We start from the raw sequence: 15,022 nt of genomic DNA on the forward strand, positions 1-15,022 counted from the left end.
CCTTCCAGGGGTGGCAGCTAGGGCTAACCCTCGGGGGGAGGGGGGAAGCTGCTATTGCTACTCCCCCCCCCCCCCCATTGCCTAACCCTAACACCCCCCTAGTGCCTAACCCTAATCCTCCCCGGGGCCTAACCCTAAAAGTTACCTTGATACTTACCTTTGGGATGGTGGCTGTCGGTGTTCCAGCATCGGTATACCAAATGGTGTTCGGATTATGGCATCAGTCACATGACCACCGGCATCCCTATAGGAGGTATGATTGTAGCTGCAGTTATAGGGGGAGATTCGAATGTTTGAAAAGTCATTTGGGAGTCTGTTTTTTCCTATCTAATAGACAGGAAAAAACAGACACCCAACCGACTTTTCAAACATTCAAATCTCCCCCAGAGTGTCATGTAACCAACAATGAGTGGTAGTATGTGTGGTGGGTGGATTACCCAAGTATTAGTCCCACCAATAGGGTAATAGTTGTTATTGGTGGTGGTGCTACCCAGGTTAACTATAAATGTCAAATATCAACACTGGAGTCCTGCTAGTGTGCAGAAAAAAAGTATTAACCTCTGTTTAGGGGATCTCTTATTTTATTAATTAGTATAAAGTGTAACTTTTATTTAATACTATTAAAAAATAATTATAGATTTGAAACTCCCTTCTTGGTAAACAAGACACACCTAAAACTAAATTATGGATTAAATATCCTTGGTGAAAATAAAAGTAATAGTACACTTTTGAAACCATCTGTCAAGTGTACTTACATCAGTCAGCAAAATTGCTATGTTGAAGGCATACCACCATGATAAGGTTCCGTTCACATGTAAATAATATGCAACAATCAGTATATTAGTCCAGTACCAGTATCAATGACCTGATATAAAAATGCAGGAGAGATTTCGTCACATTTACACTCAGAGGTATCGTTTCCCTGAGTTTCTGCCTCTTGGCAGTGCAAAATTAACTTAGGTATTAGGTCACAAAATGTATTATTATCCAGAATGCAATCACACATCCAGTCACAGGAATTCTCACGAAAAGCAGAGATTTCTTCTTCAACATCAGGCAGATAAGTAATCATTTCAGGTAAATAATATCTCCTTGATGAAATGTATATTCTGTTTTAAATTAACACATAGGGTGGAAATTCAATTAGGTGCCGGACGGGTTAACCCTGGCAAATCTGCCCAACACTGCCGAACTCTAGGCAGCAGAGATCTCACTCAAAACTGAGAATCTGGCAATTGGCAATCTGTCCGGGCAAAGGGGGCAAACTGGGCTGCCGCTGCCACCGTTTAAATATCATGGCAACAGCAATTCACCCCCTTCGTACATAATTGAATTTGCCCCAAAATGTGTCCGGTGTCATGATCTAATCACAGAAATTCTCTATAAGAATAAGCAGAGATTTGTAATTTAACATTAGGCCAACAAATTGTCATTTAAGCAATACAAATAGTAGTACAGGTTGAGTATCCCATATCCAAATATTCTGAAATACGGAATATTCCGAAATACGGAATTTTTTGAGTGAGAGTGAAATAGTGAAATCTTTGTTTTCTGATGGCTCAATGTACACAAACTTTGTCTAATACAAAGTTATTAAATATATTGTATTAAATGACCTTCAGGCTGTGTGTATAAGGTGTATATGAAACATAAATGAATTGTGTGAATACACACACACTTTGTTTAATGCACATGGGGGGTAATTCCAAGTTGATCGCAGCAGGATTTTTGATAGCAACTGGGCAAAACCATGTGCACTGCAGGGGAGGCAGATATAACATGTGCAGAAAGAGTTAGATTTGGGTGGGTTATTTTATGTCTGTGCAGGGTAAATACTGGCTACTTTATTTTTACACTGCAAATTAGATTGCAGATTGAACACACCCCACCCAAATCTAACTCTCTCTGCACATATTATATCTGCCTCCCCTGCAGTGCACATGGTTTTGCCCAGTTGCTATCAAAAATCCTGCTGCGATCAACTTGGAATTACCCCCATAGTTATTAAAAATATTGGCTAAAATTACCTTTAGGCTGTGTGTATAAGGTGTATATGAATCATGAATGCATTCTGTGCTTAGACCTGGGTCCCATTGCCGTGATATCTCATTATGGTATGTAATTATTCCAAAATACGGATAAATCCAATATCCAAAATACTTCTGGTCCCAAGCATTTTGGATAAGGGATACTCAACCTGTATCTCATTGCTGAAACAGATACTTTGTTTCAGTTTACACATTCCATGGTCCTGGGGCTATATTTTACTAAAGTGCGGGTTTATAGAAGTGAAGATGTTGCCCATAGCAACCAATCAGATATTATTTATAATTTCTCTAGCACCTTCTAGAAGATAGTAGCTGGAATCTGATTGGTTGCTATGGGCAACATTTTCACATCTATAAACCCACACTTAAATAAACGTAAATATAGCCCCCGGTGTCTCAAATTGAAACATTGTAGCAGAAGTCAATGGAATTTCAGAACTGACTACAATGTCCCATCACTTCTACTAACCGGCAAGCGGTTAAAATACCGCCAGACGGGATCCCAGCGGTCACAATACCGATGCCGGAATCCCAACAGAGGGTGAAATACCGCCACCAGAATACCGGCGACATAGGCTGCCGGCATTCTGGCGGATGGGATCCCACTGTTGGGATCATGACAGCCGGCATCCCATCCAAAGGCAAATCATACGTATACCCCTACTAACCATCCGTTATGGCAAAATATTAATACATTTTATGCCCTCTTACCCTCTTTAACCGTGTACTTTTGTCTCCTTCCATCTCTCATCGCTGCAACTCCCAATCCTTCCTTCTTTCTATCTATCACTCCTACACTTAGGTTGAACTCGATGGACAATTGTCTTTTTTCAACCTCAGATACTATGTTACTATGTTACTATGTTACATCTCCTTTTCTCTCTCACCCCAGCACTTCTCTCTCCTCTTACTCCCATCCAGTGTCGTAACTAGTCATTTTAGCGCTGTGTGCAAGAAACGGCATTGCCCCCCCCCCATGCAAGATAGGGGCAATGCGCGTGAAAAATACATAGGGGCGTGGCTTCATGGGGAAGGGGCGTGGCCACAAATTAGTACCAATTCATACTACTGTTCACAGTAGTCTCCATTATTCAAATTACGCTGCACAGTAGTGCCACTACACCAGGTAGAGCCCCTTTTACACATTACAGCAGACAGTCCCCCTTTTTACACATTAGGGCAGCCAGTCCCCCTTTTTATACATTACGGCAGACAGTGTCCCCTTTTTACACATTATGGCAGACAGCGCCTCCTTTTTACACATTACGGCAGACAGCGTGCCCTTTTTACACATTACGGCAGACAGTGTCCCCCTTTTTACACATTACGCCAGACAGCGTCCCCTTTTTACACATTGCGGCAGACAGTCTTTACACATTATGGCAGACAGCGTCCCCTTTTTACACATTATGGCAGACAGAGTCCCCCTTTTTACACATTACGGCAGACAGCGTCTCCTTTTTTTACACATTATGGCAGACAGCGTCCTCTCTTTACACATTATGGCAGAGTCCCCTTTTTACACATTACGACAGACAGCGTCCCCTTTTTACACATTACGGCAGACAGCAACCCCCTTTTTACACATTACGGCAGACAGCGTCCCCTTTTTACACATTACGGAAGACAGCACCCTACTTTTTACACATTACGGCAGACAGCGTTCCCCTTTTTACATGTTACGGCAGACAGCGTCCCCCTTTTTACACGTCACGGCAGACAGCATCCCCCTTTTTACACATTACGGCAGCCAGTCCCCGTTTTTACACATTGCAGCAGACAGAATAGATAGATAGATAGATAGATAGATAGATAGATAGATAGATAGATAGATAGATAGATAGATAGATAGATAGATAGATAGATAGATAGATAGATACTGTAGATAGATAGACAGACAGACAGACAGACAGATTGATAGATACCTACCATCTCTCCCCGCTGGCTCAGGCTCCTCTGTGCAGGCTTCATGCAGCAGATCCCGGGCAGGGGAGAATGTAGAGGAGGGAGGGGGACTGGAGCCGCAGCTGCGCTATGTAATTGGTAGTGGCGCCGCTGCAGCTGTCCCTCTCCTTCCGCATTGGCTGGCCGACGCCGCTGTGAATGCTGGGATGAGCGAATCGCATACCAGCATTCACAGCAGCGCCGGGCAGCCAATACGGAAGGAGAGGGACTGCTGTAGCGGCGCCACTAAAAATTACATAGCGCTGCTGCGGCTCCAGTCCCCCTCCCTCCTCCTCCTCCCCTGCCTCCGGCGCTGCTGCTCTCCTCCCCTGCCTCCGGTTTCTCCAGGTGCGGCGCAACGAGCACAGCAGAGTCGTCTTGTAATGAGTCAACAGCCGCTGGCTGTTGCGCCCTCAGGGCGACTGCGCTGTGTGCCAGGCACACCTGGCACATATGTAGTTACGGCGCTGCTCCCATCTATCACCCCTACACCTCAGGGGAAAATGCAGAGGTGTAGAAAAAATGTAGCAAGTAAGAATACTTTCAAAAATAGAAGTGTTAATAGTTTATTTTTATCAATTAACAAAATGCAAAGTGAATGAACAGAAGAGAACTCTGAATCAAATCAATATTTGGTGTGACCACCCTTTGCCTTCAAAACAGCATCAATTCTTCTAAGCACACTTGTGCACGGTTTTTGAAGGAACTCAGCAGGGAGGTTGTTACAAACATCTTGGAGAACTAACCACAGATCTTCTGTGGATGTAGGCTTGCTCAAATCCTTCTGTCTCTTCATGTAATACCAGACAGACTTGATGATGTTGAGATCAGGGCTCTATGGGGGCCATAATATCACTTCCAGGACTCCTTGTTCTTCTTTATGCAGAAGATAGCGCTTAATGACATTGGCTATATGTCTGGGGTTGTTGTCCTGCTGCAGAATAAATTTGGAGACAATCAGATGCCTCCCTGATGGTATTGCATAATGTGTTAGTACCTGCCTCTATTTCTCAGCACTGAAGCACTTTGAAGCATTAACCGCAAATATTAAGTATCACCCACCATGTATGTATGTATGTATGTATGTATGAAGAAGGGACCACAGAAGGTGTCTCCAATATCTGCTGCTGGATTCAGGTTGTCAGGATGCCGGTGGTCACATGACCAACACCGGCATCCCGACCTTGAAGATCACTATGTCGGAAGGGGTAAGTGTTTTTACCAGCCCCTCCCCTAACCCTTGGGGGTGGCAGCTAGGGCTAACCCCCCACCTAGTGCCTAACCCTAACCCCTGCTAGTGCCTAACTCTAACTCCCTCCGATGTGCCCTAGCCCTAAAAGTTACCACAATACTTACCTACAGTATGACGACTGTGGGTCTTCCAGCGCCGGTCTCCCGAGAGGTGTCGGAATTCCGGCGTCATTCGCATGACCATTGGCGTCCCGATAGATGGGATGCCAAACGCATCCCCTGCTGCAGTCCTTTCATTTCCAACACAGCTGCAGCTTTCATAGGTTTCTATGGGGGATACAATGCTGTATAATTTGCCAAGCTATGGACCACACCACACTACGGCCTGCCCATGCTGCCAGCTAGCTGCAACGTTGCTCAAGGAGAGGAGCACCTGGCTCCCTCTCTCACTGATAATACTTGTAGGTGGGCAGTGCTGCAGCTGCCCGCACGCTCCGCCCCCTCCCTCTTTCTGCAGCTCCTCCTGAGACCCTCTCTCCCAGCCTGCTCCTCCAGCACACACTCACAGTGCCCTCTGCAGAGCTGTGGTTTTTCAGCGCAGGGGAGAGCCCGTAGACTGCAGTTATGCAGATCAGACAGTCCATTCCAGCCCCCAGCAGCAGGTGCAGCACTGACTTGACAGTGACTGTACCCCCACTCTGTCCAGGTCAGTGCCATCAGTCACAGTCTAATGGAGGGGAGGAGGGGGGCTCTGGCTCTACCTGATGTAATGTGTGTAACGGGCTCTGGCATAATGTGTATAATGGGCTCTATCTGACATAATGTGTATAATGGGCTCTATCCGGCGTAATGTGTATAATGGGCTCTATCCGGCGTAATGTGTATAATGGACTCTGTCTGGCGTAATGTGTATAATGGGCTCTACCTGGCATAATGTGTATAATGGGCTCTACCTGGCATAATGTGTATAATGGGCTCTATCTGGCATAATGTGTATAATGGGCTCTATCTGGTGTAATGTGTATAATGGGCTCTATCTGGTGCAATGTGTATAATGGGCCATATCTGGCATAATGTGTATAATGGGCTCTACCTGGCATAATGTGTATAATGGGCTCTATCTGGCATAATGTGTATAATGGGCTCTACCTGGCAAGATGTGTATAATAGACTCTACCTGGCGTAATGTGTATAATGTGTAAAAGATCCCTCTCACCTTGCGCTAACTTCAGTATGTCAAAAGCACCCCCCCCCGCCAGAGCATGGTGGAAGAAAAGGAGATTTATGGTAGACTTACCATTGTTAAATCTCTTTCTGCGGGGTACACCAGGTTCCACAGGGAATACATTGGGGTGTACAGATGGATCTTGATCCAGGCACCAATAGGTTGAAGCTTTAGCTGTCCCAGGATGCATTGGGGCCTCCTATATAACCCCACCTCCAGACACTGTGGGCTCAGTTTCATTAACCAGTCCAATGCAGGGGCAGTTAAAAGAGAAGGCAAATGTTAGTCACATAGAACCACATTCTCATGACAGGAAAAGGGACCAGCGGCTAATGCCATACAAACCCATAGAAGCTAGGTGCATCAGTGCGGGATCCCTGTGGAACCTAGTGTACCTCACAGAAAGAGATTTAACAATTGTAAATCTACCATAAATCTCCTTTTCTGCAGTGGGGTACACTGTGTTCCACAGGGAATACATAGGGGATGTCCTAAAGCAGTTCCTCAAGGGAGGGGACGCGCCTTAATGGGTATAAGAACCCAGTGTCCAAAGGAAGCATCCTGGGAGGTGGAAGTATCAAAGGCATAGAACCTAATGAACGTGTTCACTGAGGATCACGTAGCCGCCTTGCACAATTGTTCTGTGGATGCGCCACGGCGGGCTGCCGAAGAGGGTCCAACACACCGAGTAGAATGGGCTTTATTAGCAGCAGGAGCTGGTTCCAGCCTGTGCATAAGCTTGTGCAATCACCATTCTAATCCGTCTGGCCAAGGTTTTGCATATTTGCAGGCCAGCCACGTTTGTGAAAACCAAAAAGTACAAAAAGGGAATCTGACCTACTGATAGAGGCAGTCCTCTCCACATATATACGGAGAGCCTGTACCACATCCAAAGACCGCTCTTTGGAGGACAAACCAGAAGAGATGAAGGCCGGAACCACAATCTCTGGGTTTAGATGAAAAGATGACACCACCTTAGGTAAATAACCTGGGTGAGTTCTAAGAACTGCCTGGTCAAGGTGAAATATCAGGAAGGGTGGACGACAGGACAAAGCGCCTAGGTCTGATACCCTCATAGCAGAGGCTACAGCCAGTAGGAACAGGACCTTGACGTGAGGAATTTAAGGTCCACTGACTCAAAAGGTTCAAATGGAGACTCTTGCAGGGCATTCAGGACAGCAGACAGATCCCATGGAGCCACAGAAGGGACATAGGGAGGTTGAATCCGTAAAACACCCTGAGTGAAAGTATGAACGTCAGGAATAGACGCAATTTTTCTCTGAAACCACACCGACAAGGCAGATATATGAACCTTGAGGGAGGCCAGACGAATGCCTAAGCCCAGGCCTTGTTGCAGAAAGCTGGAAGCTCTGAATTTGTATGCATCGTAATTCTTAGCAGCACACCAGGTGAAGTAAGAATTCCAGACCCTGTAATAATAAGAATTTACTTACCGATAATTCTATTTCTCGTAGTCCGTAGTGGATGCTGGGGACTCCGTAAGGACCATGGGGAATAGCGGCTCCGCAGGAGACAGGGCACAAAAGTAAAAGCTTTAGGATCAGGTGGTGTGCACTGGCTCCTCCCCCTATGACCCTCCTCCAAGCCTCAGTTAGGATACTGTGCCCGGACGAGCGTACACAATAAGGAAGGATCTTGAATCCCGGGTAAGACTCATACCAGCCACACCAATCACACTGTACAACCTGTGATCTGAACCCAGTTAACAGCATGATAACAGCGGAGCCTCTGAAAAGATGGCTCACAACAATAATAACCCGATTTTTGTAACAATAACTATGTACAAGTATTGCAGACAATCCGCACTTGGGATGGGCGCCCAGCATCCACTACGGACTACGAGAAATAGAATTATCGGTAAGTAAATTCTTATTTTCTCTGACGTCCTAAGTGGATGCTGGGGACTCCGTAAGGACCATGGGGATTATACCAAAGCTCCCAAACGGGCGGGAGAGTGCGGATGACTCTGCAACACCGAATGAGAGAACTCCAGGTCCTCCTCAGCCAGGGTATCAAATTTGTAGAATTTTGCAAACGTGTTTGCCCCTGACCAAGTAGCAGCGCGGCAAAGTTGTAAAGCCGAGACCCCTTGGGCAGTCGCCCAAGATGAGCCCACCTTCCTTGTGGAATGGGCAATTACAGATTTTGGCTGTGGCAGGCCTGCCACAGAATGTGCAAGCTGAATTGTACTACAAATCCAACGAGCAATCGTCTGCTTAGAAGCAGGAGCACCCAGTTTGTTGGGTGCATACAGGATAAACAGCGAGTCAGTTTTCCTGACTCCAGCCGTCCTGGAAACATATATTTTCAGGGCCCTGACAACATCTAGCAACTTGGAGTCCTCCAAGTCCCTATTAGCCGCAGGTACCACAATAGGCTGGTTCAGGTGAAACGCTGACACCACCTTAGCGAAAAACTGGGGACGAGTCCGCAGTTCTGCCCTGTCCGAATGGAAAAAGAGATATGGGCTTTTGTGAGACAAAGCCGCCAATTCTGACACTCGCCTGGCCGAGGCCAGGGCCAACCGCATGGTCACTTTCCATGTGAGATATTTCCAATCCACAGATTTGAGCGGTTCAAACCAATGTGATTTGAGGAATCCCAGAACTACGTTGAGATCCCACGGTGCCACTGGAGGCACAAAAGGGGGTTGTATATGCAGTACTCCCTTGACAAACGTCTGGACTTCAGGAACTGAAGCCAATTCTTTCTGGAAGAAAAACGACAGGGCCGAAATTTGAACCTTAATGGACCCCAATTTTAGGCCCATAGACACTCCTGTTTGCAGGAAATGCAGGAATCGACCGAGTTGAAAATTCTTCGTGGGGGCCTTCCTGGCCTCACACCACGCAACATATTTTCGCCACCTGTGGTGATAATGTTGTGCGGTCACCTCCTTCCTGGCTTTGACCAGGGTAGGGATGACCTCTTCCGGAATGCCTTTTTCCCTTAGGATCCGGCGTTCAACCGCCATGCCGTCAAACGCAGCCGCGGTAAGTCTTGGAACAGACATGGTACTTGCTGAAGCAAATCCCTTCTTAGCGGCAGAGGCCATGGGTCCTCTGTGAGCATCTCTTGAAGTTCCGGGTACCAAGTCCTTCTTGGCCAATCCGGAGCCACGAGTATAGTTCTTACTCCTCTACGTCTTATAATTCTCAGTACCTTGGGTATGAGAAGCAGAGGAGGGAACACATACACCGACTGGTACACCCACGGTGTTACCAGAACGTCCACAGCTATTGCCTGAGGGTCTCTTGACCTGGCGCAATACCTGTCCAGTTTTTTGTTCAGGCGGGACGCCATCATGTCCACCTTTGGTCTTTCCCAACGGTTCACAATCATGTGGAAGACTTCCAGATGAAGTCCCCACTCTCCCGGGTGGAGGTCGTGCCTGCTGAGGAAGTCTGCTTCCCAGTTGTCCACTCCCGGAATGAACACTGCTATCACATGATTTTCCGCCCAGCGAAGAATCCTTGCAGTTTCTGCCATTGCCCTCCTGCTTCTTGTGCCGCCCTGTCTGTTTACGTGGGCGACTACCATGATGTTGTCCGACTGGATCAATACCGGCTGACCTTGAAGCAGAGGTCTTGCTAAGCTTAGAGCATTGTAAATTGCCCTTAGCTCCAGTATATTTATGTGGAGAGAAGTCTCCAGACTTGACCACACTCCCTGGAAATTTTTTCCCTGTGTGACTGCTCCCCAGCCTCTCAGGCTGGCATCCGTGGTCACCAGGACCCAGTCCTGAATGCCGAATCTGCGGCCCTCTAGTAGATGAGCACTCTGCAGCCACCACAGAAGAGACACCCTTGTCCTTGGAGACAGGGTTATCCGCTAATGCATCTGAAGATGCGATCCGGACCATTTTTCCAGCAGATCCCACTGAAAAGTTCTTGCGTGAAATCTGCCGAATGGAATCGCTTCGTAAGAAGCCACCATTTTTCCCAGGACCCTTGTGCAATGATGCACTGACACTTTTCCTGGTTTCAGGAGGTTCCTGACTAGCTCGGATAACTCCCTGGCTTTCTCCTCCGGGAGAAACACCTTTTTCTGGACTGTGTCCAGAATCATCCCTAGGAACAGCAGACGTGTCGTCGGGATCAGCTGCGATTTTGGAATATTTAGAATCCACCCGTGCTGTTGTAGCAGTACCCGAGATAGTGCTACTCCGACCTCCAACTGTTCCTTGGACTTTGCCCTTATCAGGAGATCGTCCAAGTAAGGGATAATTAAGACGTCTTTTCTTCAAAGAAGAATCATCATTTCGGCCCTTACCTTGGTAAAGACCCGGGGTGCCGTGGACAATCCAAACGGCAGCGTCTGAACTGATAGTGACAGTTCAGTACCACGAACCTGAGGTACCCTTGGTGAGAAGGGCAAATTGGGACATGGAAGTAAGCATCCTTGATGTCCAAGGACACCATATAGTCCCCTCTTCCAGGTTCGCTATCACTGCTCTGAGTGACTCCATCTTGATTTGAACCTTTGTATGTAAGTGTTCAAAGATTTCAGATTTAGAATAGGTCTCACCGAGCCGTCTGGCTTCGGTACCACAAATAGTGTGGAATAATACCCCTTTCCTTGTTGTAGGAGGGGTACTTTGATTATCACCTGCTGGTGAATTGCTTCCAATACTGCCTCCCTGTCGGAGGGAGACGTTGGTAAAGCAGACCTCAGGAACCTGCGAGGAGGCGACGTCTCGAATTCCAATCTGTACCCCTGAGATACTACCTGTAGGATCCAGGGGTCCACTTGCGAGTGAGCCCACTGCGCGCTGAAACTCTTGAGACGACCCCCCACCGCACCTGAGTCCGCTTGTAAGGCCCCAGCGTCATGCTGAGGGCTTGGCAGAAGCGGTGGAGGGCTTCTGTTCCTGGGAAGGGGCTGCCTGCTGCAGTCTTTTTTCCTTTCCTCTACCCCTGGGCAGATATGACTGGCCTTTTGCCCGCTTGCCCTTATGGGGACGAAAGGACTGAGGCTGAAAAGACGGTGTCTTTTTCTGCTGAGAGGTGACTTGGGGTAAAAAGGTGGATTTTTCAGCTGTTGCCGTGGCCACCAGGTCCGATAGACCTACCCCAAATAACTCCTCCCCTTTATACGGCAATACTTCCATGTGCCGTTTGGAATCCGCATCACCTGACCACTGTCGTGTCCATAAACATCTTCTGGCAGAAATGGACATCGCACTTACTCTTGATGCCAGAGTGCAAATATCCCTCTGTGCATCTCGCATATATAGAAATGCATCCTTTAAATGCTCTATAGTCAATAAAATACTGTCCCTGTCAAGGGTATCAATATTTTCAGTCAGGGAAACCGACCAAGCCACCCCAGCACTGCACATCCAGGCTGAGGCGATCGCTGGTCGCAGTATAACACCAGTATGTGTGTATATACTTTTTAGGATATTTTCCAGCCTCCTATCAGCTGGTTCCTTGAGGGCGGCCGTATCTGGAGACGGTAACGCCACTTGTTTTGATAAGCGTGTGAATGCCTTATCCACCCTAGGGGGTGTTTCCCAACGCGCCCTAACTTCTGGCGGGAAAGGGTATAACGCCAATAATTTCTTAGATATTAGCAATTTTTAATTAATCTGATTCAGGAAAAACTACGGGTAGTTTTTTCACACCCCACATAATACCCTTTTTTGTGGTACTTGTAGTATCAGAAATATGTAACACCTCCTTCATTGCCCTTATCATGTAACGTGTGGCCCTACTGGAAAATACGTCTGTTTCTTCACCGTCGACACTGGAGTCAGTGTCCGTGTCTGTGTCTGTGTCGACCGACTGAGGTAATGGCCGTTTTAAAGCCCCTGACGGTGTTTGAGACGCCTGGACAGGTACTAATTGGTTTGCCGGCCGTCTCACGTCGTCAACCGACCTTGCAGCGTATTGACATTATCACGTAATTCCATAAATAAGCCATCCATTCCGGTGTCGACTCCCTAGGGGGTGACATCACCATTACAGGCAATTTCTCCGCCTCCACACCAACATCGTCCTCATACATGTCGACACACACGTACCGACACACAGCACACACACAGGGAATGCTCTGATAGAGGACAGGACCCCACTAGCCCTTTGGGGAGACAGAGGGAGAGTTTGTCAGCACACACCAAAACGCTATAATTATACAGGGACAACCTTATAATAAGTGTTTTCCCTTATAGCATCTTAATATATTATAATATCGCCACACAAAATGCCCCCCCTCTCTGTTTTAACCCTGTTTCTGTAGTGCAGTGCAGGGGAGAGCCTGGGAGCCTTCCTAGCAGCGGAGCTGTGTAGGAAAATGGCGCTGTGTGCTGAGGAGAATAGGCCCCGCCCACTTTCCGGCGGGCTCTTCTCCCGGTTTTTCTGACAACCTGGCAGGGGTTAAATACATCCATATAGCCTCAGGGGCTATATGTGATGTATTTTTAGCCAGCATAGGTACTTTCATTGCTGCCCAGGGCGCCCCCCCCCAGCGCCCTGCACCCTCAGTGACCGTTGGTGTGAAGTGTGCTGAGAGCAATGGCGCACAGCTGCCGTGCTGTGCGCTACCTTAAGAAGACTGGGAAGTCTTCAGCCGCCGATTTCTGGACCTCTTCTCTCTTCAGCATCTGCAAGGGGGTCGGCGGCGCGGCTCCGGTGACCCATCCAGGCTGTACCTGTGATCGTCCCTCTGGAGCTAGTGTCCAGTAGCCTAAGAAGCCAATCCATCCTGCACGCAGGTGAGTTCACTTCTTCTCCCCTAAGTCCCGCGTTGCAGTGAGCCTGTTGCCAGCAGGACTCACTGAAAATAAAAAACCTAACAAAACTTTTACTCTAAGCAGCTCTTTAGGAGAGCCACCTAGATTGCACCCTTCTCGGCCGGGCACAAAAACCTAACTGAGGCTTGGAGGAGGGTCATAGGGGGAGGAGCCAGTGCACACCACCTGATCCTAAAGCTTTTACTTTTGTGCCCTGTCTCCTGCGGAGCCGCTATTCCCCATGGTCCTTACGGAGTCCCCAGCATCCACTTAGGACGTCAGAGAAATATCTGTGCAGATGCCAGTATTCGGACCTTTAGCAGAGTTTGGATAACCACCTCAGAGAATCTTTTGGCCCTCAGGGGTGATGCTTCAAGAGCCACGCCGTCAAAGCCAATCTGGCCAGGTCCGGGTAGACACAAGGGCCCTAAATGAGGAGGTCTGGGCATTGAGGAAGTAGAAGAGGACGCTTCATCGATAGACCCTGCAGGTCTGATAACCAATGCCGTCTGGGCCACACTGGAGTGACTAGAAGTAGTATTCCTCCTTCTTTATTGAACTTCCATAGTACCCTGGGCAGGAGTGACACTGGAGGGAACACGTAGGGCAGCTGAAATGTCCATGGAATTGCCAGTGCGTCCACGAATGCTGCTTGAGGATCCCTGGTTCTTGATCCGAATACTGGAACTTTGTGATTGTGTCGAGACGCCATCAGGTCTACATCTGGTAGGCCCCATTTGTCCACTAGGAGTTGAAAGACTTCCTGATGAAGACACAACTCCCCGGCATGCATGTCCTGACGACTGAGGAAATCCGCTTCCCGGAATGAACACTGCCGATATTGCTGGCAGATGGCGTTCTGCCCAACAAAGGATTTTTGACACTTCCATCATTGCCAAGCGGCTTCGAGTGCCTCCTTGATGGTTTATGTATGCCAACGTTGTCTGACCGTACTTGAACAGGCCTGTTCTTTAACAGAGGCAGGGCGAGAGACAAAGCATTGGACACTGCCTGCAATTCCAGAATGTTTATCGGGAGGAGTGATCCCTCCTTGGTCCACCGACCCTGGAAAGAGTGTTGCTCCAACACCGCGCCCCAGTCCCTCAGACTGGCATCCGTACTCAGTAGGACCCAGTTGGAGATCCAGAAGGGACGGCCCCTGCTTAACTGCTGGTCCTGTAGCCACCAGGTCAGCGATAGACGAACCTCCAGAGTCAAGGAAATCATGTGAGACCTGATCTGATGAGGTAGGCCATCCCACTTGGAAAAGATTAACCTCTGCAGAGGGCGGGAATGAAATTGAGTGTACTCTACCATGTCGAAAGCCGAGACCATCAGGCCTAGTACTTGCATCACCAAGTGTATCGACACTCTTGGGCGAGAAAGAAAGTATCTTATCCTGTCCTGAATGTTCAGGACCTTCTCTGGAGACATAAACAGCCGTTGACTGTCTATGTCCAGCAGTGCCCCCAGGTGCACCATGTTTCGAGCAGGGATCAGCAAGGACTTCTTCCAGTTGATGAGCCATCCATGGGCTTGTAGGAAGTTTACCGTCAGTTGCAGGTGACTGAGGAGGACATCGTGGGAGTTTGCCAGGATCAGCAAGATACGGCAGGATCCTTACTCCCTGGTGACGGAGATGAGCTGTCATCACGGCCATAAACCTGGTGCAGATCCGAGGGGCCATGGCCAGTCCAAATGGCAGAGCCTGGAACTGATAGTGAAGGTTGCCAATAGCAAACCGCAAATATTGCTGATGCAACATGGCAATAGGTATATGCAAGTAAGCATCCTGTATATCCAGGGATACCATATAATCTCCGGGTTCCAAGGTCAGTACAATTGAGCGCAGTGTTTCCA

This window comes from Pseudophryne corroboree, chromosome 1 (assembly GCF_028390025.1).
Source record: "Pseudophryne corroboree isolate aPseCor3 chromosome 1, aPseCor3.hap2, whole genome shotgun sequence".
NCBI lineage: Eukaryota > Metazoa > Chordata > Amphibia > Anura > Myobatrachidae > Pseudophryne > Pseudophryne corroboree.